General features: G+C 43.0%; 1 long non-coding RNA gene and 1 pseudogene across 2 annotated transcripts in view; one reads left to right on the plus strand and one right to left on the minus strand.

Moving 5' to 3' along the window:
• Nucleotides 1-22819, minus strand: part of LOC115856575 (uncharacterized) — a 367268-nt gene that overhangs the window by 292184 nt on the left and 52265 nt on the right. The window lies entirely within an intron of this gene.
• On the plus strand, nt 16089-16736 carry LOC115856602 (ADP-ribosylation factor-like protein 2-binding protein pseudogene; annotated as a pseudogene).

A 22819-nucleotide genomic window follows, 5' to 3' on the forward strand; every position in this document is an offset into this window, starting at 1 on the left:
CAAGTGGGGTTTATTCCAGGAATGCAAGGATTCTTCAATATACGCAAATCAATCAACGTGATACACCGTATTAACAAATTGAAGGAGAAAAACCATATGATCATCTCAATAGATGCAGAGAAAGCTTCCGACAAAATTCAACACCCATTTATGATAAAAACCCTGCGGAAAGAAGGCATAGAGGGAACTTTCCTCAACATAATAAAGGCCATATGTGACAAACCCACAGCCAACATCATCCTCAATGGTGAAAATCTGAAAGCATTTCCACTATTATCAGAAACGAGACAAGGTTGTCCACTCTCACCACTATTATTCAACATAGTTTTGGAAGTTTTAGCCACAGCAATCATAGAAGAAAAGGAAATAAAAGGAATCCAAATCGGAAAAGAAGAAGTAAAGCTGTCACTGTTTGCAGATGACATGATACTATACATAGAGAATCCTAAAGATGCTACCAGAAAACTACTAGAGCTAATCAATGAATTTGGTAAAGTAGCAGGATACAAAATTAATAAACAGAAATCTGTGGCATTCCTATTCACTAATGATGAATAATCTGAAAGTGAAATCAAGAAAACACTCCCATTTACCATTGCAACAAAAGAATAAAATATCTAGGAATAAAACTACCTAAGGAGGCAAAAGACCTGTAAGCAGAAAATTATAAGACACTGATGAAAGAAATTAAAGATGATACAAATAGATGGAGAGATATACCATGTTCTTGGATTGGAAGAATCAACATTGTGACAATGACTCTACTACCCAAAGCAATCTACAGATTCAATGCAATCCCTATCAAACTACCACTGGCATTTTTTACAGAACTAGAACAAAAAATTTCACAATGTGTATGGAAACACAAAAGACCCCGAATAGCCAAAGCAATCTTGAGAACGAAAAATGGAGCTGGAGGAATCAGGCTCCCTGAATTCAAACTATACTACAAAGCTACAGTAATGAAGACAGTATGGTACTGGCACAAAAACAGAAATATAGATTAGTGGAAAAGGATAGAAAGCCCAGAGATAAACCCACACACATATGGTCACCTATCTTTGATAAAGGAGTCAGGAATGTACAGTGGAGAAAGGACAGGCTCTTCAATAAGTGGTGCTGGGAAAACTGGACAGGTACGTGTAAAAGTATGAGATTAGAACACTCCCTAACACCATACACAAAAATAAGCTCAAAATGGATTAAAGACCTAAATGTAAGGCCAGACACTATCAAACTCTTAGAGGAAAACATAGGCAGAACACTCTATGACATAAATCACAGCAAGATCCTTTTTGACCCACCTCCTAGGGAAATGGAAATAAAAACAAAAACAAACAAATGGGACCTAATGAAACTTCAAAGCTTTTGCACAGCAAAGGAAACCATAAACAAGACCAAAAGACAACGCTCAGAATGGGAGAAAATATTTGCAAATGAAGCAACTGACACAGGATTAATCTCCAAAATTTATAAGCAACTCACGCAGCTCAATAACAAAAGAACAAACAACCCAATCCAAAAATGGGCAGAAGACCTAAATAGACATTTCTCCAAAGAAGATATACAGACTGCCAACAAACACATGAAAGAATGCTCAACATCATTAATCATTAGAGAAATGCAAATCAAAACTACAATGAGATATCATCTCACACCAGTCTGAATGGCCATCATCAAAAAATCTAGAAACAATAAATGTTGGAGAGGGTGTGGAGAAAAGGGAACCCTCTTGCACTGTTGGTGGGAATGTAAATTGATACAGCCACTGTGGAGAACAGTATGGAGGTTCCTTAAGAAACTACAAATAGAACTACCATATGACCCAGCAATCCCACTACTGGGTATATACCCTGAGAAAACCATAATTCAAAAAGAGTTATGTACTGGGTATATACCCTGAGAAAACCATAATTCAAAAAGAGTTATGTACCAAAATGTTCATTGCAGCTCTATTTACAATAGCCCGGAGATGGAAACAACCTAAGTGTCCATCATCGGATGAATGGATAAAGAAGATGTGGCACATATATACAATGGAATATTTCTCAGCCATAAAAAGAAATGAAATTGAGCTATTTGTAATGAGGTGGATAGACCTAGAGTCTGTCGTACAGAGTGAAGTAAGTCAGAAAGAGAAAGACAAATACCATATGCTAACACATATATATGGAATTTAAGAAAAAAAAAATGTCATGAAGAACCTAGGGATAAGACAGGAATAAACACACAGACCTACTAGAGAATGGACTTGAGGATATGGGGAGGGGGAAGGTTAAGCTGTGACCAAGCGAGAGAGAGGCATGGACATATATACACTACCAAACGTAAAATATATAGCTAGTGGGAAGCAGCCGCATAGCACAGGGAGATCAGCTCGGTGCTTTGTGACCGCCTGGAGGGGTGGGATAGGGAGGGTGGGAGGGAGGGAGACGCAAGAGGGAAGAGATATGGGAACATATGTATATGTATAACTGATTCACTTTGTTATAAAGCAGAAACTAACACACCATTGTAAAGCAATTATACTCCAATAAAGATGTTAAAAAAATAATAATAATAATAAAAAGATTTTTAAAAAAGACCAACACCTTGTTAATTGTCTCCATCTCAAAACTGTTCTCATTCACTGTTTTCAAAGCCTGAACAGAGTAATGAATTTTGAAGTTTGAGGGAGAGGGATTCATTAGAGCTTTGGCACCGTTTTACCCTCTACCTCGCCTACTGCTTCTTGCCGCCCAACCCCTGTTGACTCTCTTTCCTCCTTATTCTTTTATTTTTTAAAAAATAAATGTATTTATTTATTTAATTTTGGCTGTGTTGGGTCTTCGTTGCTGTGTGTGGGCTTTCTCCAGTTGCGGCGAGTGGGAGCTACTCTTCATTGCAGTGTGCAGGCTTCTCATTGCAGTGGCTTCTCTTGTTGCAGAGCACGGGCTCTAGGCATGCTGGCTTCAGTAACTGTGGCATGCATGCTCGGTAGTTGTAGCTCACGGGCCCTAGAGCGCAGGCTCAGTAGTTGTGGTGCACGGGCTTAGTTGCTCCGCGACATGTGGAGTCTTCCTGGACCAGGGATCGAACCCATGTCCCCTGCATTGGCAGGCAGATTCTTAACCACTGCACCACCAGGGAAGTCCCTCTTTTCTCCTTATTCTTAACTGGCTGATATCCTAGGATTACCAACTCATGACAGTTTTCCCTGAACTTTTGTGAGTTTAGCACTGAAAATCAGGCCCAGGCCCAGGTGAACTGGGACAGTTTGTCATCCTTCTGATGACAAAGAAGATGAAGAGCTTCTTTTTAGGCTGGAAACATTCTGAAGACAATAGACCACTTCAGTCACTTCAGTGGCAGGAAGTCATTAGCGGGGGAGAATTTCCAAAGCCTTGATCTGAATCCAGAAAGAGGAGCATGAATTTGCCAGGTGAACAAGGTAGGAAAGGGCATTCTAAGAAGGACCAGCATCTGCAGAGGCATGGGGGTTACTCCATCTGAGTGAAACAGAGGTCCAAAGAGCAGCAGGAGGGCAGAAGGGAGGAAATGGAGAGATTTCTAATTCTGGAGCCAGATTTTTTAGTAACAAAACAGCAGGTAACACACATATTCATATGCAAGTCATAGTTGCCAAAAAGAAACCCTTCTGACTGCCAATTTAGATTAGCTGTGCTCTTGCTTTCATCCGTTGCTGTGAATAATCAAGAATTTGCAGAACTTCCCACTATTCCCAAGTGTGGTCTGGATCCAGTCCCACCTATTACACTCGTCCTGTTAGTTCCTACTGTTAACGTGAATAAATAAGAAGTCTGATGTGACTAAACACCACCCCAGGCTGCATGATGTAACAAGAGGCTAACTTATTTTTGACCTACTACTTATGTGTAAACATCTGACTCAGAGCATCTTGCCTTCTCTCCAGGTACTCAAGCAGCTAAGTTGATGAAACACCTGAATATTAGGCAGCAGAACTTGGATTCATTTCTTCTCTCTTCTAACTCTGCTCTAAACATCTGTTTTCCCCTGCAGAGGCCTGGATTCATCAGCAGAACAACAACATTGCAATTTTATATATAACCATATTCTTGACTATGAAACTTCAGTGCCTATGGAGTGTTCTCCGACTCACTATGGCTTTCTTAACTATCCTGAGAATCAAGTCACTAACACTAGTGTTTCCTTGTAGTACCACAGTCCACCAAAATAACTACCTATCATCTGCATCACATTGAATTGTGCTGGCTTTGTTGGAGTGGGCACCTCTATTGCCTACCAAACACCCATTCTTTTTCTCTTCCTTCCTAACAGAACCATAATTTTGCTCAGGTGTAACAGCCAAGTGCCTCAGGGGAAGGTGACTCCCACCAAAGTCAGCCCCACCAAGGTTAATGCCACTGTTTCGGAGTGATTGGCTCAGGCACGGGCTAATGACCCAGTGATGGCCAATGAGGTGCAAGAAAAAGTCTGCTAAGGGCCCTCGCTCATTCTCCATAAGGAGCCACTGGAAGGTTCTGTGGGTTGTTCTTTTTAGATGGCTGCCTGATATTGATGTAGCCGTTTTGCTGCCAGCCTGAAGATGCAACCAACACTGAGGACAGCAGAACAGAGACACAAAGAACCAGACAGACACCAGATCACGAGTGTCTGGCCAGTGCTCTTATCCTAAAATACCTTACTCCTAGACACTTTCTGAAGGATGATTTTTGGGGTGTTAGAGGTATGAATTAAAGGTCCTAGACTTATTTCTTGGAACTAATTCCATTCAGCTAATTCAGTACTAATCTAAAAATCATTTTCATTAATTCACAATAGCTAAAATCATGGTTAACTCTAACATTCTCAGGCAATATTCATCATTGGTAGCAATAGGTTATTCAAACTGAAAAACGTGAAAGGAAATAATAATTGATAGAAACAAAATGAAAATAGGAGCTTAACGTGAAAAGGTAAAGGCCTCTGAGAGCTCTTCTCTCCCATTAATAGAAAGCATTCTGTCATCTGAGACGTAATATACTACCACTGAAAAACTCCTGAGATGAAAGCAGAAGTTAACTCGCACAGGAAAGATGGATAACAGATAGAACAGAACTCACTAGGATCCTGATAGTGACATTTGACCAAATGGCAGAATTGTTGAAATAAGGAAGCTGGACCAAAATTACTATAAATTGATCATGGATATTAAAAGCCATGAGATTGTAAATCAACTATACTTCAATTTTAGAAAAATGAAAGGTAAAAAAATAATAAAGGAAAAGATTTAAAAATTAAAGCCATGGGGCTTCCCTGGTGGCACAGTGGTTAAGAATCTGCCTGCCAATGCAAGGGACACAGGTTCGAGCCCTAGCCCGGGAAGATCCCACATGCCGCAGAGCAACTAAGCCCATGTGCCACAACTTCTGAGCCTGTGCTCAAGAGCCTGCAAGCCACAACTACTGAGCCCACGTGCCACAACTACTGAAGCCTGCGTGCCTAGAGCCCGTGTTCGCAACAAGAGAAGCCCGACAATGAGAAGCCCACGTACCACAACGAAGAGTAGCCCCCTCTCGCCGCAACTAGAGAAAGCCTGTGCACAGCAACGAAGACCCAATGCAGCCAAAAATAAAAACAAATAAATAAAATTAAAAAAAAAATTAAAGCCATGAAATATCCTTTGTGTATGAGATGATATTATTAGTTCATGATCAATAAGACAATTCCCTCATTTTAGTGAAGGATTAGCACTGAGCCAGCCACACCCAATTATCCAATGCCTCTTTGAAGACAGTTGGCCAAGGTGAGATGTGCAAGTTCCTGAATATCTCTAAGCCTTGGTTTCCTTACCTGTAATTACAGTAATACATAATCCAAAGGTCTGTGGAGAGGATGAAGTTAGGTGGTACATGTGAAGCCCAGAGCAAGTGTTTTGTACACTGTATAGTCCCAATTTTTGAGCTCCTTTTCCTTTCTCCTTCCACTCCTGACATGACTGAAAGGGTCATTGTTCCCTTGCAGTATTAGGCGAGTAATTAGAGCCATAATTATAGAGACTGGTTTGATTGGGGGCAGCCATTTCCCACAGAAGGCTGCAGGCAGAACTGAAAGTCAGCTCAAGTTTCCTCAGCTCCTCGGAATCAAATTCTCCCCCAAAGGACTCCCAATATATGGCCTAAGAAAGTACTTATCACTAGAGTGTAATCATTTGTTTCTCTGAATTTCTTTGCCATTAAATTGGACGTTGCTAGAAAGAACCCAGAGACTAGAAGAGAACCTGAACATAAAAGATGCTCAGTAAAGGAAGGGAGGCATGGAAGGAAGGGAGGAGGGAGGAAGGGAAAGAAGGAAGGTGGAAGCAACAACCAACCGAATGGGTGATGTTTAACTTCTAGACCAGGGCTGTCTGCTGTAAATGTAATGCCAACCCTAAAGGTGAGCTACATATGTAACTTGATATATTCTAGTAGCCACATTAAAAATGTAAAAAAGAAACTGATGAGATAATTTTTAATAATACATTTTACTTAGCACAATATATCCAAAATACTATCACGTCAATATGTAATCAATATGAAAAATGATTATAGGATTCTCAATTTTTTGTATTATCTTCAAACTCTATTGTGTATTTTACAATCACTGAACATCTCAATCCAGACTGGACACATTTCAAGGTGCCCAGCTACTCCCCACCCCACACCGTAATATCACTCCAGGTCAAGAACATTCCTAATTCACTCTGACTTATGAAATGTATTCATCTCAAATTCCAGATTCCTGTCCTAAAATTTTTATTTAATCTGTTGTTGTTGGTTAATAATTAAAGTGGCCAACACTGCCAAGTAACAGCCTGAATGTTAATAGATGGTGGGAAGGAAGACTCTTCCTTCCCACTAAAGGACTATATGGATCCTACAGTGAGAAAAAAATGGGAATAGGAACTTTAGCTAACCCCCTCTATGTAGGCACCTAATCAGATCTCACTGTACACACGAAGGTGTGGGTGAAATAGAGTATGTTGGTGCAAGATTCAAAGAGCACAGACACTATCATTTGTCTTCATGTCCCCCAGTACCGAGCACTGTGTCTGGCATATAAAGAGTGCAATAAATACTGGCATTAAATGTGATTGAAATTAGTCGGGAATCACAAGTGAGAGTTCAATCAGAGCTACTTAGGGAATTCATGGGGTATGACTAACAGACTTCTTGGGTTTTTAAGTGAAAGAGTCAGTCTTTTATTAGAAAGTGGGAGATATAAAATGACATAGTGGGAAAGAAATAAGATGGCAGAAATCCCTTGAAGTACATGAACCAGAGAGTAGAGGGTATATGATTAATATCCCGGGATTGTGGAAAAGAACATTTATGCATTCATTCAACAAATATTTCTTTTTTTTTTTTTTTTTTTTTTTGCGGTATGCGGGCCTCTCACTGTTGTGGCCTCTCCCATTGCAGAGCACAGGCTCTGGACGCACAGGCTCAGCAGCCATGGCTCACGGGCCCAGCCGCTCCACAGCATGTGGGATCTTCCCAGACCGGGGCACAAACCCATGTCCCCTGCATCGGCAGGCGGACTCTCAACCACTGCGCCACCAGGGAAGCCCCCATTCAACAAATATTTCTTAAGCTACACCAGGTTCTGTGCTTGGCATGGCCACATAAATGTGAGTAAAGACATTGGTCCTGCCCTAAGGGAGTTCTAGACTAGAGAAGAGACAGATATAGAAATAAATAACTTCCTACCCTGTGATGTGTTGAAAAGTATGCTATAATGGAGATATTGACAAATTAGAGTGGGGTCAAAGAGGAAGGAGTGACTATTTAGGGAGTTCTGGGATGGCTTCATAAAGAAAGGGAAAATAAGGCCTTGAAGGATGAGTAGTTGTCTGCCAGGCACATTTAACAACATGTACAAAGGCACAGAGGCAAGAAAGTACATAGAATGTTCTAGAAATGAGAGCAATTCAGTGTAACTGGAGCAGAGCATTGGGTGAAAAGTAGAGAGTGGGAGGAGTTGATGTTGAGAACGTAGACTGCGCCCAAATCACAAAGGACCTTGCATACTCTGCAAAGGGATTTGGACTTTAGTCTAAAAGCAATGTGGACTCACAGACATAGAGAACAGACTTGTGGTTGCCAAGGGTGGGGGTCGGGGGGGAGGTAAAGATTGGGAGTTTGGGATTAGCAGATGCAAACTAGTATATATAGGATGGATAAACAACAAGGACCTACTGTATAGCACAGGGAACTATATTCAATATCCTGTGATAAACCATCATGGAAAAGAGTATATATATATATATATATATATATATATATATATATATATGTATAACTGAGTCACTTTGCTATACAGCAGAAATTAACACAACATTATAAATCAACTATACTTCTAAGAAAATAAATAAACAAAAGCAGTGTGGGACCAGTCAAAGTTTTAAGCAGGTACATGATGGGATAGAATTTCCCCGCCCACCTGAAGTTAGAAGTGATCATATGACTTGTTTTGGCCAATGACATGTGAATAGAAGTGACGGGGGTCACCTACGCATGGACGTTTAAGAGCCAGTGCATGCTTTGCCACCTTCTCTTTTACCTCCAGCCAGTGACCAGCAATCTTAAGATACTGGCTTTTCTGTCAGCCTCAGTTCCTGAGTGATTACAATGAATGACAGTGGACTTGCAGCAGGAGTAAAAAATAAACCTTTGTTGTCTCAGCCACTTCGATTTGGAGATTATTTATTACCGCAACAAAACTTCAGGCTATCCTGACTGATATAGGATATAGGAGTGGAATAACATTATCAGATTGATATTTTTAAAAGGTAACTGACGGGGCTTCCCTGGTGGCGCAGTGGTTGAGAGTCCGCCTGCCGATGCAGGGGACACGGGTTCGTGGCCCGGTCCGGGAAGATCCCACATGCCGCGGGGCGTCTGGGCCCGTGAGCCATGGCCGCTGAGCCTGCGCGTCCGGAGCCTGTGCTCCGCAACGGGAGAGGCCACAACAGTGAGAAGCCCACGTACCGCAAAAAAAAAAGAATTCAGTGATTAAGAAAATGTGGTTTATAAATATTTTTGTCATCTGTTTCTTTATATCAAATTACTCCAAGTGTATCAGCTTAAAATAATGATAATTTTTTTATCAATTATTTTACCAATTTTCTGTGGGTCAGGAAGTTCAAGCACAGCTTAGCTGTTCTGGCTCAGGATCTCTCTCAGATTGCAGTCAGTAGATCGTCCAGGGCTACACCATCTGAAGGTTTGACTGGGGTTAGGGGATCCACGACCAAGATGGTTCACTCATATGGCTGACAAGTTGATGCTAACTGTGGGCAAGAGGACGCAGTTCCTTCCCCTATGGACCTCCCCATAGGGCCACTTGAGTGTCTTTATGATACGGCAGCTGGCTTCCCCCAGAGCAAGTGCCCTAAAAGAGAATAAGGTGAAGTGGTACTTTCTCTTATAACTTAACCTGAGAAGCCACACACCATCACTTCTAGTATATTCTTTGGTCACACAAAGCAATCATGATACATTGTTGAAGGGGACCATAAAAAGATTCAAACAGCAGGAGGTGAGGATAATTGGGGGCCATCTTGGAGCCTGACTATGGCAACGAACAAGATGGAAGTTAAAAGGCTGACTCTGAGACTTCTGGCTTGAATGATTCGATAATGGGATTAAGCAAGATACAGAACACAAGAGAACAAAAATCAGTTTGGGAGAAGAGGGAGGAGATAATTACTTCGATTTTAGATCTGCCATGTGGAAGACATACAAACAAAGATGCCTAATCATCATTTGAAAACAGGAAGCTCCTAAGAGAGGTCAGAGTTGAGGATTTAGGAATCAATGTTATCCAAGTGGTGGAGGAAGTCGAGGCAGAAAATAATATGGTCCAGGAAGGATGTGCAGAAAGAAAAGGGAATAAACACAAAACCAGGAATAGGACCTTATGGAGAGAGTCCATTATTCAAGGAATGGGGAGGAAAAGGAAAGGTCAGCAAATGACAATGACACAGGAAAGAAAGGATCAGGGAAGTAAGCAGAGAATGAGGGTTATCTGGATCTAGAAGGCAATGAAGGAAGCAGTTCAATGAGAGCTTCAGCAGCAATGCCAAGTGACGTACATCAAGCAGTCAACTAATACGAAACTGAGGCAAGCCCACTGGAGTTCACAGTTAAGGTGGGGGCCATGTAGTAAATGTTAGAGGTGGGATGTGGTGTTCGTCTAAATGCATTTTTTCACTCTTGAGATTAAACCTTTCCTCCCATGCAATGGAGGTGGCTTCCCTCATAACAGGTCCACAGTGTAACATCTTAAGTACAGGACAACCACAACTCACCCATTATGTAAGAACGAGAACGTACATTAACTAAAAACTCTCTTTATCATGGATTCATCATGCTCCAACTATTGGTGATGGAGAATGAATGAATGGGTCAAAGCACTGTCTCCTTTGCCCAGACAAGCATGCCTTCAGGAAAAGCTTAGGACATTGATAGCCTTCTTAGGGCAACAGGGAAGCTACTCTACAAGGGCCTAGAGTTACATGGTAGAAATACCACAAGCCGGAATCACAGGATTTGAAAATAGTAGAAAGAGATCATCTTTTTTTTTTTTTTTTCCTGTACGCGGGCCCCTCACTATCATGGCCTCTCCCGTTGCGGAGCACAGGCTCCAGACGCGCAGGCTCAGCGGCCATGGCTCACGGGCCCAGCCGTTCCACGGCATGTGGGATCTTCCTGGACCGGGGCACGAACCCGCGTCCCCTGCATTGGCAGGCGGACTCTCAACCACTGCGCCACCAGGGAAGCCCCGAAAGAGATCATCTTAATGAACTTTTTCATTTTAAAGATAAAATCAGACCCAAGAAGTTAATTAAGTTATATGCTTACCGTCACATAGCTTTTTTATTCTTTTTCCTACAGCTGGGTCCAGGCTTCTGGACATCGTGTCCAGTGCTCTTTTAATTCCATCCCATTTCTTCATATTATTTTACACACATGCACACACCCACACACACATCTATAACTTATCAGAAGAACATGATATTCAGAAGTCTAATAGGCATCTCCAACTTAACATAGCTGAAACAGATCTTGACTTTGTTCCTCATAATGTGTCTCTCCCTGTCTCCCCCATAACTGAAAAGTATACACCCACCCACACCCTAGAAATCTTCCTTGACATCTCTCTCATGCCTTCACATCCCACACTTCATTCGTTAGCAAGTCCCACTGCCTCTACCTTCAGAACATGCCCAGAAACAGACCACATTGCACCACCCTGGTCTGAGCACCTTGATTTCTTCCCTGAACTGCTGCAGTGGCCACCTGGCTAAACTCCATGCTTCAAATCTTCTCTGTTACAGTCACAGCAGCCTGAGGGATTTTTATTTTTCAAAATATAAGCCAGATCATGTCATGCCTCTTCTCAAAACCCTCCAGTGGCTCCCAATCACACTCAGAATAAAATCTAAGCTCTTTCCTACGCTCTATAGGCCCCCATGTACCCTGCAACCTCATCTCCTTAAACTCTCAGACCTATTCTTTTCACTCTAGCCACACCGCTCCTCAAACACCTCGAGTTCATTCCTAGCTCAGAGTCTTCTCACATGCCATTCCCTCTGCCTGAATGTTCTTCCCAAAGATTTTCCCACAATTCACTCTCTCAGTTCATTTAAGTCTCTGCTGAAGTGTCACCTCTTCGGAGAAGCCTTCCCTGGCCACCTTGTCTAAAATAGAGACCCCTGCACAGACACAGAAAACAAACTTACAGCTACCAAAGGAGAAAGGGGATGGGGGAGAGATAAATTAGGAGTTTGGAATTAGCAGATACAAACTACTATGTATAAAACAGATAAATAACAAGGTCCTACTGTATAGCACGGGAAACCGTATTCAACATCTTATAATAAACCATAATGGAAAAGAGTATGAAAAAAATACATATGTGTATAACTGAATCACTTTGCTGTACGCCAGAAACTAACACAACATTGAAAATCAACTCTACTTCAATTAAAACAATAAAATAAAATAGAGATCCCTGCCTCGCCAACATTCTCCATCCTCTTATTCTGCTGTTCTGATTCATAGTATGACCAACACCTGATATTGTTTTACACTTTTATTTCTTATTACTCTTTCCCTGCTGGAATTTCAGCTCCATGGAGGCATTTTGTTCACTAAAAAACTTCAGTGCCTTAAAAGCACCTGGCCCATAGTAGGTATCCAAAAAATATTTGTTGAATAAATCAATTAGCATTGATCCTAAGGTCAAGAAATACTCAAATGGCAATATTATTTTTAGCCAATAGAAACTTAATCCAGTGACTTACCAGAAGCTGAAAGCAGAAATGTCATGGGCATTGCTAACGTTCAATGTAGTTGCCTTTGGGTGTTTTTTTGTTTTGTTTTGGGCTGTGTTGGGTCTTCACTGCTGCGCACAGGCTTTCTCTAGTTGCAGTGAGCAGGGGCTACTCTTCATTGCGGTGCACAGGCTTCTCATTGTGATGGCTTCTCTTGTTGTGGAGCACGGGCTCTAGGCACGCGGGCCTCAGTAGCTGTGGCTCGTGGGTTTAGTTGCTCTGCAGCATGTGGGATCTTCCCAAACCAGGGCTCAAACCTGTGTCCCCTGCATTTGCAGGTGGATTCTTAACCACTGCACCACCAGGGAAGTCCCTTGCCTTTGGTTTTGTAGACAATGTATCACAGCAGCCCTGAAATCTTTGTCTAGGATCAAATCCCAGCCCTAATATGCTCAGGAGCCAGTGACCCTGAAGAGACAGGAGATGATATAGAAAAACCAAAACTCATTACTGCTTGAAATTAACAGCTCTGGCCATGTATTGTCAGTATCTACTGAGCCTCCCTCACTCCCAGACGTCGAGGTAGGAAATTACAGAAATAAACTCAGTCGCAAAGCAATAAAGGGCACTGCTATAAGGGATTCAATTCCTCTCATTCATTCATTCATGTTTTCCTTTCATCCAGCACTTTCATTGAGTGGATACTATGTGCCAGACACTGCTAGGTTAAAATCCTTTCTGGAATAAATAGTGTTTGCTATTGTTTTTGTTCCAGTGATGACGCATTGTTATCCCTGTCACCATCATCTTCATCATTATTCCTGCCATTCTGGCGGCATGTGAAGGTTACCATGGGAACCCAAGGAAAGTCATCTAGATGTCTGCTGATGTATGTTTCCTACTATGGGGAGAGATGATGACATATACCAAGCAGTCTCACCTACACCTCCCAGCAAGTCGTTTTATTCTAAGAATTGATCTACCTATCTTGGACCATAAAATCTAAGTTACCTGAGTCGTGGGGGTGAGAGGGAACAATTGTGCTTATTTCAGAGAGGAAACTCCATTCCCCTACTTTGGCAATATTTTCCCAGTTATAATTTAACCCTCAGAATCCATAAGAACCTTAATTAGGATAACACATAAATGAATGGCTGCAGTACATGAAAATCCATCCTTCCCTTCTAAGAGTTTGAGCTAGGTGGGTACCATATTTTAGCTTTTCACATCATCCTTTCAAATATATCGTGCATCATCCTTTCAAATATATCGTGATACAACAGAAACTACTTAGGAGATAAGAAGATTCCAATACCATTACATGCATTTAGAAATACTCCGTTGATGACACGGAAGAAATCAGATGGTTCACTTTTGCCATGTTTTTCAAAGACCTTCAGTCAGGCCAAATGCCTTCAAAAATAAATGAAGCGGGGGAAAAATAAAATAAATGAAGGGAAAAGACGGAGTGCCTGTGCTAAAATTTTGGCCAAGAAACAACTGAAACCTACCTTTGAACCCATTAAAAACCCACTTCTGTCTGATTCTCACCAAGAACTCCTTATATCTCCTTGGAATTCTGACTTCCATCCAAATATCCATGGAACTGCCCTTCACTCCTGGGGGGACTGTTGTCACTAAGAGTTCTGAACATGATGCATTTGTTTCCTTGGGCTGCTGTCACAAATTCCCACAAACTGGGCGGATTAAAATAACGGAAATTTATTCTCTCACAGTTCTAAAGGCTACAAGTCTGAAATGAAGGTGTCAGCAGGGTCATGCTCTCTTTGAAGACTCCAGGGAAGAATCCTTCTTTGCCTCTTCCACCTTCTGGTGGTAGCCGGCAATCCCTGCCTTGTAGATGCATCATGGCAGGTTCTGCCTGGTCATCACAGGGTCATCCCCCCTCTCTGTGGGCCTCTGTGACCATATATCCTTTTCCTTAGAGTCATTGGGTCTAGGGCCCATTCTAATCCAGCGTGGCCTCATCTTAACTTGATTACATCTACAAAGACCCCATTTCCAAATAAGGTCGTATTCACAGGTATCAGGGTATTAGGACTTCAACATATCATTTTGGAAGACACAATTCAACTCCGAATCTTTTACTCTGAGAAATATTCCACCAGATGGCATTATAAATGGCATTCCATCTTTCCTTCCTTTCTTCCTCCTTTTTACAAATATTTATGAATATTTACTACGTGATAACCCTATGTTCTGCTATGGAGGGTAGAAAGATGAAGTTGATATTCCCACGTTCAAAAGATTTAGACCTACCTAGTAGGAAGATTCAACTGTACATACAAATCATAATACAAGGCAAAAGATGGTAATTGCCATGAGAGTCATAAACAGAGTGACACAAAAACTACAGAGAAAACAAATCGATTCCAGCTGGGGAGGATCAAGCACGACATTTGAGCCTGACTTTCAAAACTATCCTGGATTTGGATTTTCAGAGATTAGTAAAGGCGTCTCCAGTTCAGCTGGGTGAGCAAAGGCACAGAGGCGAGAAAGCACGGCATGTTTAAACATTTATCAGTGTGTCTAGGACCCCTCGTGTGTTCCTGCTGGAAATACATTTCAGAAGTGTTCATAGAAAAGAGATTAGAAGAAAAAGCTCCAAAAAGCAAACCAACAGGGATCATCTCTGGGAGGTGAAATTTTCCTTCCCTTTGTGCTTTTATATTTTTTTCTGATTTTCCTCAATGCTTAGGCTTTATTTTTAATTAGGAAAAATAATACTTTTTTTTTCAAGAAAGATTTTCACATCACCTCAACGTAGTTGTCTCCCAAAAGGAGAAGAAATCAAATCTTTCCTGATACAGAATTATAACTGCGTGAGACGACTTTAATCGTGTCACTTGTGACAGGGATCAAGAAAATGACCAGGGCTTCCCTGGTGGCGCAGTGGTTGAGAGTCCGCCTGCCGATGCAGGGGACGCGGGTTCGTGCCCCGGTCCGGGAAGATCCCACATGCCGCGGAGCGGCTGGGCCCGTGAGCCATGGCCGCTGAGCCTGCGCGTCCGGAGCCTGTGCTCCGCAACGGGAGAGACCACAGCAGTGAGGGGCCCGCGTACAGCAAAAAAAAAAGAAAGAAAGAAAGAAAACGACCAGGAGATGGAGTTGATCCAGCAGCGGGTTCCTGCGGATACTGGCATTTCAGTCTGTACTTGAACGCAGACGGGCAACTCCGGGTTTCCTTTAGGTGAGCAATGCCTGCCCTCTGCTGGTGATTCAAAAGTTAGTTACCAAGGGCAAGAGTTTTTCTTTCCCGGCTTCCTAAAACAAAGTGATGAAGAAACAAGAAATATAAACTCATCATTCTGATTATAAACCCATTCTTTTTGTTACTTTGGGTTTTGAATTACTTTAAGTGTAGGATAGAAAAGTCTGTTGGTTCACTTTCCTTCTTGGGCCAGTAGCCCAGCCGGTCCTCGGGCTGGGACTTCAAAATATCTTGTTTCCAAGTCAGGAATTCGTTCAGTTGGCGGGAAGAATGGTTCGGTTTGTAGGGTGTAAGAAAGCAGGGGTGGCCGGCGGCAGTGGCGAGCTTAGTGAGGCCTGGCCGGACTTCGAGGCCGGCGCGTGGCCGCAGCCAGGGAGCCTGAGGCCCAGGCCTCGTGCGCATGCGCTACCCGGCTGGGCCATGAGCCAGGAGTGGCCTCGGCGGCGAGGCCTTCCCGGTGCCGCTTGGGTGTCTGCGGAGCAGAGCTGAGGCTGCGCCCGGGCCCGGGCCGCGGGTGGGGTACAAGGCCCGCGGGCACCTCGCCCGCGCCCGGTGGATGAGACAGTGGCGGCGGCGATGGACGCCATAGAGGAAGAGAGCTTCGCACTTTCTCTTCCACCTCTGATGCAGAATTTGATGCTGTGGTTGGATATTTAGAGGACATTATCATGGATGATGAGTTCCGTTTATTACAGAGGAATTTCACGGACAAGGATTTACTACCAGGAGTTTGAAGACACGGAAGAGAAGAAGCTCACATACACGCCTGTTTTTAACGAATGTATTTCTTTGGTGGAAAAGTATATAGAAGAGCTGTTGGAGCGGATTCCTGGATTTAACATGGAGGCTTTCACTACAACTTTACAGCACCATAAAGATGAAGTGGCCAGTGACATCTTCGACATGCTGCTCACGTTTACGGATTTTCTGGCTTTTAAGGAAATGTTCCTGGACTCTCAAGCAGAAAAAGAAGGCCGAGGACTGGACTTAAGCTGCGGTTTAGTGGTTACTTCATTGTGCAAATCATCTTCATTGCGCAAATCATCTTCATTGCCAGGTTCCCAGAACAATATGCGGCCCCAAGTCCCACCTCCAGGTATTGGGATCTTTCTGGACATCACCAGCCGAATAGACTGGGAGAGGCTTTGGCTAATGACGTCAGAAGAATACATCTCGGAAAGACTGACTGTTCTGCAACCCTTCATTAATGTTAAGTATTGATGGGTCAGAAGAAAATTACCTGACCTTCCAGGGACACGTTCTTGTCTTCAGTAACCCTAGTACTCCTCCCGGAGTAGACACCTCTCTCAGGGGCTTCTGAGTGGCTCCCGCAGCAAGCCCAAGCCCAGCATTCCACCTGGGGGGCCCTTTCCCAGCATACATGTTAGCGTGTCCATATTGGAAGAACCCACCATCACCAGCCCTCTTGCCCAGCGGGCCTTGCATGTCCCACCAGGCTTTTTGTGCACTCACAGCTTATATGGGTCAGAGTTTCAGTCCTGCAGCCTCTATGGGGTTTTTGACTGGGAGTGTTTATCTAGAGTTTAACTCAAGCTAGCTGCCCATCTCAAGATTTCTGAAAATGCTACTATCACAGCTAGTCTTGGCTGTAGAAATCAACTTAGAGAGATGTCCTTTACCTAAAAGCTACATGTGAAAATCAATGTCTGGGCTTCCCTGGTGGCGCAGTGGTTAAGAATCCACCTGTCAATGAAGGGGACTATGGGTTCGAGCCCTGGTCTGCAAAGATCCCGCATGCTGCAGAGCAGCTAAGCCTGTGCGCCACAACTACTGAGCCTGCACTCTAGGGCCTATGAGCCACAACTACTGAAGCCTGCACACCTAGAGCCCATGTTCCGCAACAAGAGAAGCCACCACAGTAAGCCTGTGCAGTGCAACAAAGACCCAACGCAACCAAAAATAAATAAACTTATTTTTAAAAAAAGAAATCAATTTCTAGTCTTATATGTGTAGTCCTTGTATCACTGTCTTCTGCTGGTCCTGATGTAGTCCCATTGTTTCTATAACTCATTTACGTGTTTTTGAAAAAATATTTTTATAGATGAATACTCTGGCTAACCTAGTGGATATAATCTTGGAACTTCTGTGATTACCCACTTCAAGATCAAAGTATTATATGCTGTGCTTTCTAGCTGTTAGTGCTATGAAAGCAAAAATGCTTTCTATGTTGGTATTCCTATTTTACTGGGCAACAATGAGTGTATGCTGGAAGTAGTCTAAAAGGTTTCCTTTCTTAGAGCATGCTAGTGTTTGTGCAGGTTTGCTTAAAACTCTTTCTGTGTAAATCAGCTCCTTAGGTTTTCTGTTGGGATAGGGGCTCTGCACTTCCTTCTCGCTGTCAAAATAATCCCACCAAGATAGTGTTCTTCTGGTCTAGCTCAGTACAAGCAGGAGATAGCAAACAGCTTCACTGGTCATCTATCTGCCTGGATTGGTTTGGTTTAGTACAATGTTTGATAGAACATTACTGACCAGAAAACATGGGTGTCACATCCCTCGAAAGAAAAACCATAGTTGTTCAATTCCCAGTATGCACCTTAGTTTTTTTGTGGTTGTTGTTTTTATTTTTATTTTTCAAGTAAAAATAAGAATCTCTACTGACTTTTCACTTGGCTATTCTGGTTTTAAAGGATGCGCTCTAGGCTATGTGTTTTTCTGTACCAACGCGGTGCTTATGAAATAATTTCGTACCATGAGTAACATTTGAGGTGTTTTACAAAAACAAAACAAAAAAAAGAAAGAAGGGGTTGGGCGAGTTCCTGCTTGGTGCCTCAGGGCAGGTAAGGGGTTTGCACAAAGTAATGGAGAGGCTGTGACAGCAACAGGAATCGGATGCTGTCCTAATTCAAGAGGTTTGATTAGGGCTTTTTCTGAATTAAGCTTGATTGGGTGATACCTTTAGAAACTTTAGGTTTCTCAACCTCAGCACTATTAACTTTCAGGGCTGTGCGTTTTAGGCTGTTTAGCAGCATCCCTCACCTCTACCCACCGGATGCCAGTAGCACTCCCGGCAAGTTGTGACAACCAAAAACACCTCCAGACATTGCTAAATCCTCCCCCACCCAGCCCCCAGGAGCGGAGACAGAATCGCCCCCTGCCGAGAACCCCGGCTTCAGACCCAGCTTCTTTTCCTTTTAAAACCTGGGTGTATTTACAACCCCTCAGGCCCATTGTGTGCAAACCAGCAGGGATGTGAGGACAAAGCACAAGGGGTTCAAGACGCCAGTCACCCTAGGCCCAGCCCCTCAACCTCCTGGGGCTTGGTTTTATCAGCCGTAAACTACTGTTATCATAACTTTTATCTTGCAAGACTGTTGTTTGCTTAGTTAACAAAAACTCACTAAGCACCCATTATGTGTTAGGCTATGTGGAGAGGATGGGCATGTGGAATGAACACGTCAGAACGTGAAATTACCGAGAAGAGCTTGAAGCGCTACATGTATGTGCTTCTGCGGTAAAATGAATAATGAACCTTTGGAAGGTGGCACTTTTAGAAAGACCGAACACAGGCCCACAACCTTATTCACATTTCTGAAACGCAAAAAACTCTGAAAATTTTTTCTTTTTTCTTTTCTTTTTTTTTTTGTCATCAAAGTCTATTTGCTGGCAAAACCTGACCTGACACGGATGAGGCTCTGTACATTTTTTATCGATCCTGCTGAGTATGAATGGTCATATTTTTCTGCACAAATATTAATGTGTTAGGTCAAGGGGTATTTCCCCAGACTGTGCTGAGGGCTTTAAATTATATATAACATGTGCACTGCTTTACTTTTCTAAAACCCACAGCAGCTGAAGGCCAAAACAGAGGCAGACCCAGGGGTTTTGAATAAGGGACTATGGACCTGGTCTGTGTAAATTAGCAGGGAAAGAGCAACACAGGAGCTACACCCTCACCCCAGAAGGAGCCATCGTTTCTCAGCTGCACATTGCACCCAGCCAGGGAAACTGTGAGCTTATCATATGAGATCAATGGGAAAAGACAGGTGTGTGAGTTTGCGTGTAGAGCGTGTGAACTTTGTCCCTGGCTCAGCAGAGGAGCCCCTGTCCAAGGACCACTGGTCACTCTTTTCATCCATCACCCTGAGAGACAAGAAGCAAAACCTTTCCTCCAAAGGGCTCCTGGTCACAGATGTGGCCCAGTCTCCTTCTGTGGCCACCAGCTACAGAAGCCACTCAAAACAGTCCCTTCGCCCATCTTGTTAGTAATATATTTGTTCATTTCTCAAATATTTGTTGAGTCTCTACCGTGTGCCAGACACTGAGCTTGCCACGAAAACTTTCCCCTTTTCTTGCTTTCCTTCTTTCTTTCTTTCATTTTTTGATATGTCTGTATTCTTTTTTATTTCAGAAAATGGCAGAATAAAAGGAAATGTTAAGGTATGATCTGAACCAATGAATTATTCCATGATTAACAGATGTGAGTTCTTTTTCCTTTATGTGATATACATGTATAATTGTTACCAGGTGGTGTATGTCTTTAGACAGTATGTCCAAATTCTATGGGTTAAAAGTGGTTCTGTGTTATGGTTAACGTTAAGGGAATTTGTCTTATAAAAGCACTCATTCACAGTAACTATTTGGTGATGTTTCTCTCTCCTCACTAGACTACCTGCTCTTTAAGAACTTCTTTGTGTTTGCTAACTGCATGTGCTTAATAAATGTTTGCGGAGGGAATGAAAGAATGATCTGCCATCCTTCTGGCTGAGGATTCTCTGCCTTTACAATTGAGCTCGGTGACTGTTTTCTAGTCTATTTATTTATTTGTTTATTTATTTATTTTTGGCTGTGTTGGGTCTTTGTTGCTGTACGCAGGCTTTCTCTAGTGGAGAGCGGGGGGCTACTCTGTTGTGGTGCGCGGACTTCTCATTACAGTGGTTTCTCTTTGTCGCAGAGCACGGGCTTTAGGCGTGCAGGCTTCAGTAGTCGTGGCACATGGGCATCAGTAGTTGTGGCTCACGGGCTCTAGGGCGCAGGCTCAGTAGTTGTGGCATACGGGCTTAGTTGCTCCGCGGCATGTGGGATCTTACCAGACCAGGGTTCGAACCCATGTCCCGTGAATTGGCAGGTGGATTCTTAACCACTGTGCCACCAGGGAAGTCCTGTTTCCTAGCCTCTTGAGACAGACGACAGAGATGCAGATAAGACTTACATATGTGCAGAACTTGACAGTTTTCCAAGTACTCTCACATACATTGAAAATCATTTTTAGATTAAATTAACCCAGAAAATAAAACTTGACCACAAGTCAAGAATGGTAGCAAGTTTTCCTTTTATACTGACTGCAGGTAGGAGAAGTTGTTTCCTTCCTTCCATTTGGTCCACTAAATTGGTCTTTAAATGCAGAATTTGAAAGTGTGCATTTCAGGGGCTTGGAGAAGCATCATTACATTCTTCAACTGAAGAAAAACCAAGTAGAGAATTGAAACAGCATCAAAGGCAATCCAGGTTGAGACTTAGCAAAATTTTGTTGAACATAAAATATCTGAAGCAGTGGAATGCTTTCCTAAAAGAGGTACAGAATCACCACAAAAACGGTGGTTCCAAAATTACTCTCATCATACAGTTTTGTTTTAGTTTTCCTGTGGAAAAACCTGCAGGAAAATATTTGGCCACCAGAGGGTACTCTACCAAAATCCAAAGGCACTCCCTCAGGGAGTTCCCTATAAAACGCTCAGATATTGAAGACCTACCAAGGGCTAGTCTCAAAGCTTTCATGGTTGTTTTCTCAACCAATTGTCCATAAACTGTACTCCATGGGAAAGCACTGTATCTTCAGCTCTAGCTTTCCAGATCACGACACCATTTCTTAGCGGCAGAGAGTCACATGGGATCAACACTGCCCCGAACTGGAGTTCTATGTCAGCTGTAGCCCTTTTGCACTAGTGGGACCTGTCTTGTTGCATCTGCTCATGAATATAGAAATTTACGTACGGTTAATTTATGTTTTCCACTTCTCTTAAGTACATTGATGAATAAATCAGAATATGAGAACATATGAGGCTGTTGCATTTAATTTGGCAATTAATAATTAAGAGAACTATTTGTCATTTAGAAATACCACGCTTAATCCTTTTAATTACCATCTGGATCTCTTGTAAATTATTCGATTTACTTAATCCTTGTTTACTTTCATTCAAAAGCCCTCAAATTTCACTAATTTGGCACACCAGATATTCAGCTGATCGCCTTAGTAGAAAACAAAACAAAATATAAAGGAACTTAGCACTGGAACCACTCTGTTGGTGGGAAAAGGATGGGTGTGGGAGAGACCTACCTTCCAATACCCATTAGCCACCTGTGGGATCCTGGGCAAGTCAATTCCTGCCCCTAAACTTCATTCTCTTCCCTCATAAAATGAGAGAGGGCTAGACTGGAACAGAGGATTTTACTTTTTCTTTTTAAGTGAACCTGTTCTTCTGTAATGGAAGGGGGAAGTCTATCAATGTCCTGGCTCTAGGGAGATGGCAAATGGGTTCCATTTGGATTCTCCCAAGTTCAGGGGGTTTTCCCTTCCACACCGTACCACTTCTCCAGGTCTCCAGAACCATGACCCCCATCAGTCATGGGATGGGGCTCATGCATGTGGCACAGGTGTTCCCACTGGAGCTGTCCACATAAAGTCAGAGTCATGGGGCCCAAGTGTGCTCAGTTACCTGTTTCAGGAGCTAAACAGTAGATTAGGTGAGGGATTTATTTCTCTCATGTAACAAGGAAACTGAGTAGCAGGTGCCCAGCTCAAATGCAGCTGCTCAAGGACCAGGCTCCTTCTACATCTCTGTTCTGCCATCCTCAGCAAGGGGTCACAAAGTGTCTGTAGCCTCTCTGGGCATCATGTCTCCATGTCTGGCAGGAAAAGGAGGGACAGGAGAGGGCAAAGAGCCCATGCCAGCTGAGTCTGTCCATTTCTATTAGGAAAGCTATAGCTTTCCTGGAAGCCTCATCCAGTGGAATATGGAAGGCTTCATTCACATCTCATTGGCCACAACTATCCGCATGACATTGAAGGAAGCCTGGGAATTTTTTTTTTTTTTTTTTTTTTTTGCGGTACGCGGGCGTCTCACTGTTGTGGCCTCTCCCACTGCGGAGCACAGGCTCTGGACGCGCAGGCTCAGCGGCCATGGCTCACGGGCCCAGCCGCTCCGCGGCATGTGGGATCTTCCCGGACCGGGGCACGAACCCGTGTCCCCTGAATTGGCAGGCGGACTCTCAACCACTGTGCCACCAGGGAAGGCCTGGGAATTTTTTGATGGGCACATTGCCCCCCAAACCAAACTGGAAAT

This window comes from Globicephala melas, chromosome 17 (genome assembly GCF_963455315.2).
Source record: "Globicephala melas chromosome 17, mGloMel1.2, whole genome shotgun sequence".
Classification (NCBI taxonomy): domain Eukaryota; kingdom Metazoa; phylum Chordata; class Mammalia; order Artiodactyla; family Delphinidae; genus Globicephala; species Globicephala melas.